We start from the raw sequence: 5,787 nt of genomic DNA, 5'->3' as shown, positions 1-5,787 counted from the left end.
AAACAAGAATCTTGGTATCAAAATTGGTTCTCTGCCTCCCCATGGCTCACCACCCTCCTTCCCAGCTTACTGAGACCATTTGTGGGCCTCCTTCTTCTTCTTTCCTTTGGCCCTTGGGCCTTCAATCGTCTAACTACCTTTGTTAAGAATCAGGTTGACTCTGCTACCAAATCGGTGCAGGTCCACTATCATCGCCTTGACACTGAAGAGCCATCGCAGGCTCCCATCTCTGTGGCCCCGAGTGCCCCAGACTCCCCGCCCTTCGGCCAGCCTCTCAACTTTTGAGTCTTACAGGAGGGCCGCTGGAAAGATAGGTTTCACCTTGGGTCTCGCTAGGTAGGGTCCATCCCATCTCCCCCTCTACTCAAATAGCCTAAGGCCATCAGCCCTGACCCACCCTGGCTCTCTCCCCACGACAAGGGACCTGGTAAGTCAGAGACAGAGCTGGCATTAAGTCTCGACAGCCTAAGACAGGGCAGCCCCGTGTGGGGGGCTTGAACCAGTGACGGGTGAGAGTTTGAGCATTGCCCTCTACCAGGCTCAGGCTCCCATCGTGAGACCTCAAAGATAATGTTGAGAGGCCTCCTTCCAGGGCGCTTCACTGTGATGGGCCAATTGACCTTACTATACAGACAAGGGGGAGATGTTGGGAACAATGAGAGACCTGAGATAAACATCCTGCCCCAGAGACCTGAGATAAACATCCTGCCCCAGCTGGCTGAGAACCTTGGGATAAACATCCTGCTCTCTGACCACAAGATCCAGCTTGCCTCAAGATAAACATCCTGCTTGGCCCTGAGATAAGAAACATTCAGTGTACCATAACTTATGAGAACTTCCCCCCACCCATGACTTCCCCCAGGGGTCTTAGCCCCAGAAGATCTTGTAAACTTCCTTCTCCCTCCTTCCTCTCCCCCTCCCCTCCAAGATTTTTGCTTTAAATATGCTCTGCTCAACCAAGTGAACGGCTCTTGACAAGCAATGCTTCCTTGAGTCCTGTCGTCTCTCTCGCCCATTCTTTATTCACAGGTTGTGACCCTCCTCGCTACCCCGAAATAACTTGGCCTGGAGGCCAGGTCAGTTCTTCAGTTATCCACAAACTGAAGAGAAGATATGATGGATAAAATAAATCTACATCAACTAAATGAAAATACAAAATACCACAAAGTATCTACCATTTGTAAAATACTATTTAACTTAATACTACTTATTAAGAAATTTCTCACATTAAATGAATTTATTAGAAAAGAGTGAAAGGTTCCTCAATATTCTGACCTCTTATCTATACATGTTAGTGAAAACTAACATATATAAAATCAATTTTAAAGGACCCTTTTTCTTTAAATAGAACAATAAAGTGGATAAAGTTCTTTCATGACAAAGAAACAATGAAAATGGTGATCCTTTAGTATCTGCCACTAAACAGAAGACCGTACAAACATTGAAATTATTATAAATGAAGTAATATTAAAACTCATCACATATAAACTTGCACCTTTGCCAAAATGGACCAAACAACAACAATACACACACACACACAAATATACACACACATATATACACACACACACACACACATCCACATACACACACACGCACACACTCACATGCACATGCACACACCTACACTCACACACACACAAACACATGCACACACAAGACTACCTATACAAAATCATAACCCACATTCATAATAATTCTGCCTCTCCATCCATCATATCATCCTGTTGTCTTTGACTTATATATTGAGAACCAGTCCCCATGCACTATTTCTAAGCCCCACATTGTTTCACCCATGCTCTTCTAGCTGATAAATTCAGTTTTACAACCATGAGTTCCAGGAATTAGTCCTGTCATTCCTTCCAAATTAACCTGTCCTACAATGCTGTTGGAATCTAATGTAGGCAATGCCATTTACCTCATTAATAAGTTTAGTCTATAAGTAAGCTCATAAAAAGTACCTCATCCTTCCTGATGTAATGCAGTAATATCTTCGTGGGATGTCTACCTTTTCATGTTGCTCTCAAGAGGTGTACCGGACTCTTCTCTAAGGGATCTGTAGCAGCTTACACCATGCTGTACCTGACCGCACAGAACCTGATGCAAACACCTCCCTTAACAAATCACAATACACATAGGTGTACACACATACACACACACAGAATAAGTGCACATGTGCATGAGAGAGAGAGAGAGAGACTAATCCAGGGTTATGTACATAATTCTTATAGTCTAATAACTACCATAAAGTCAACTGCTAATTTATTAATTCCCACAAAAGAATGTGCATTTCCAAATAACCTCATCAACAATTCTACAAAGTTATTTTTTAAAAATACAAATTGTCTAACTATTTTACCAAAATGACAGAAAATTTGCACAGTCAGAAGTTTTCAAAGAGCTACATGACATTATTCTTTATTGCTGTAATTTTGAATATATTGACAATAAATTGAAAGTCACCTATAATTTATCAGTTTTGCATTAAGGAAGAAATCAAAGTACCTCATGATTTTATCATTTAACCAAGAATGAAATTAGATTATAATTCTTTACTGTATGCTCTCTGTCTCTCTCTCTCTGTCTCTGTCTGTCTCTGTCTCTCTGTCTCTTTCTGTCTCTGCCTCTGTCTCTCTGTCTCTGTCTCTGTCTCTCTGTCTCTTTCTGTCTCTGCCTCTGTCTCTGTCTCTGTCTCTCTGTCTCTGTGTATGTCATGTATGTATGTAAATCTGTCTTTGTGTGTGTTTCTGTCTATCTATTTAATGTGGGCCTGTCCATGGGAATGTGTCTGATTTTCCTTGTATTTCTTTTTCCCTAACAGATAACTTTGCTCTGTATCCATTCAATAGCACAAAATACATCACATATGGAAGAAATAGAGGATACTTCACAGAAACTTTCAACAGTTTTACAAAAAAAAAAAATGTCCCAGATAGGAACTTATCCAAACAACAAACAGTAATACAAACATCATTGTTGATCAAACAGTATCAAAATATTGTGTGCAGCATTTGTGGTACATATTTACTTTCTATTATTGCTTTCATATTTTATTTTTTCTAGTTTTGGCAAATGATTTTTAGAGAATAAATGCATTACTCCAGGTATAAGGGAATGGAAGGGTATATAATGTAAGAATACATCTATTCATTGGTTTAATTGTAAAACTTAATTATTTGGGAAATATTCTTTATAGTAGAATAACAGTCTTAAGTGTTAAGTGTTAAGTGACCTCAAGGTACCACTCAAACAGTGAGGTCTAGCAAAATTTCTAGTCATTTAGAATACCAGAATTGCCGGGTGGTGGTGGCATACGCCTTTAATCCCAGCACTTGGGAGGCAGAGACAGGTGGATTTCTGAGTTCGAGGCCAACCTGGTCTACAGAGTGAGTTCGAGGAGAGCCAGGGCTACACAGAGAAACCCTGTTTTGAAAAATAAAACAAAACAAACAAACAAACAAAAATAATAGAATACCAGAACTGTTTTTACCATAATATATTGCCATACCTCATGAATACAGAAACAAAGTCCCGGATGAAATACTAGCATGCAGAATTCAACAACATACACAAATATATTATATTGCATATGTTATATATTTAAATGCATGATTAGGTAGACTCCAGTCTATTACTGCAAGGTTGGTTTAATATTTGAAAATCAGTCAGTACAAGTCACCTGGTTAATAAAACAAATAATAAAATCCAATACATAATGATTATTTGAAATAACTCAGAAAGTTGATAATTAGCAAAGACTGCTCAGAAAACATGATATAAAGAAAAGTATTGAATTTTATTCACACAATTAGTTTTCAAAAAAACACTGTTTTTGAGTCAACATGTTAGATGATAAAAGACATACATCATTTCCACTTCTGTTGCTTTTCTACAATATAGTGAAAGAGTTTCAGATAATACAGAAAGCACCACAAACAAAACCAGGCAAATCATAAAAGAAAAAAATAAAAGTATTACTATTTGCAAACATTAAAATACAAGTTGTCTGTTCCACCAGACACAATCCCCAAGTATCCTAACTAGCAATGCAAGAGAACATCAGCAGCAACTGTTGATCTCAATATGCCCACATCTCCTGTGGATTCCACAATCTCCTCCTAATCTCTCTCCCAGTCCAGTTTTTTGTTTGTTCGTTTGTTTTAATCCCAGGCCCCAACTCTAGAAGGCAACCCCTGCTAAGCCAAGGTTCACTCTTCCCAGGGCAACAAGCAGACTGAAGCCTGACCCACAACTTTCTGAACTGCTCCTGAGTATAAACACACACACACACACACACACACACACACACACACACACACACACACATCTCATTCTCAGCTCTTTAGCAGGAAAACTGCTGTGGTCTCCTTTTCCTCAAAAACCCCATTTGTAACAAATCAAAAGGACCTTTTCCTTCACCTTTCCTTCCCATGACATGGAAGAAGATATCAGAAAATAGAAAGATCTCCTATGCTCTTGAACCCAAAGGACAAACATAGTAAAAATATCTATCCTAACAAAAGCCGTTTACAGATTCAACGCAATTTTCATCAAAATTTTAATTCTTTATAGACCTTGAAAGGAGACTTGGCAACATATGGAAAAACAAACAAACAAGCACAGCATAGGAAAAAGAATCCTGAACAATTAAAAAAAATTCTGGAGGTCCCACCATGTCTGATTTAATGTTATACTTTGTACAGAGTTGAAGTATTTACTTTGTTCAAGTTTACTATTATACAGAGCACTAGTTTAAAAAAAAACTGCATAGTATTCACATAAAAATAGACACATGGATCAATGAATTCAAATTTAAGACCCAGAAATAAATTCACATACATATTGACATCTACTTTTTGATAAAGAAACCAGAAATATACACTGGAAAAAAGACACCATTTTTAACAAAAGGTGCTTGCCAAATAGTTATCTGCATGTAGATGAATACAAATAGATCCACATTTATCACCCTTCACAAAACTCAATCAAGTCCAAGTAGATCAGTCTTCAACATAAAACCAGATACACTGAACCTAGTAGAAGAGAATGTAGGTAATAGCCTTGAATGTATTGCCACAGGAAACAACGTTCTGAACAGAGCACTGATAGTACAGGCAGCAACACCAAACAAAAAAAAAACAAAAAAAAACAAAAAACAAAAACAACAACAACAAAAAAACTGAGCCATAATGAAACTGACAAGACCTCATCAGTGGACCAAAAGTGTAGCCTACAAAATGGGAAAAGTTATTTTATGAATTCGACACCTGTTTCAGGACTAATACCCAAATATATAAAGAACTCAAGAAACTAAATATCAAAAAACATAATTAAAAATGGAATACAGATCTAAATAGAGAATTCTCAATAGAGAAATTTCAAATGGCTAAGAAACATTTAAAGAAAGGTTCACCATCCTTAGTCATCAGGGAGTTGTAAATTAAAAAGACTTTAAGATTACACCTTATAACTGTCAGAATGGATAAGATCAATACCAGAGGTGATAAGACATGCTGGTGAAGATGAATATTGTTCAACTTCTGGTGAGAGTGAAAACTTGTACAAGCAATATAAAAATTAGTGTGGTAATGTAGCCTATAATTTTAAATGAACCCATGCTTGTTCCATGGGACAACCCATGCTTGTCCCACACTGCTGGACTGCCTGGCAGGCGTGCCTTCTGTGAACACCTGGAGCTACCACTCACATTCAACCAACTATCCACCCCCATGGCTCTGCTGATGTCATGGCAACCATGCCAAGTGATTAGCTTCTTGTCATCTTTAT

Source organism: Mastomys coucha, unplaced genomic scaffold, assembly GCF_008632895.1.
Source record: "Mastomys coucha isolate ucsf_1 unplaced genomic scaffold, UCSF_Mcou_1 pScaffold9, whole genome shotgun sequence".
In the NCBI taxonomy this organism is placed as follows: Eukaryota; Metazoa; Chordata; class Mammalia; order Rodentia; family Muridae; genus Mastomys; species Mastomys coucha.
Note: the sequence above shows the minus strand (reverse complement) of the source record.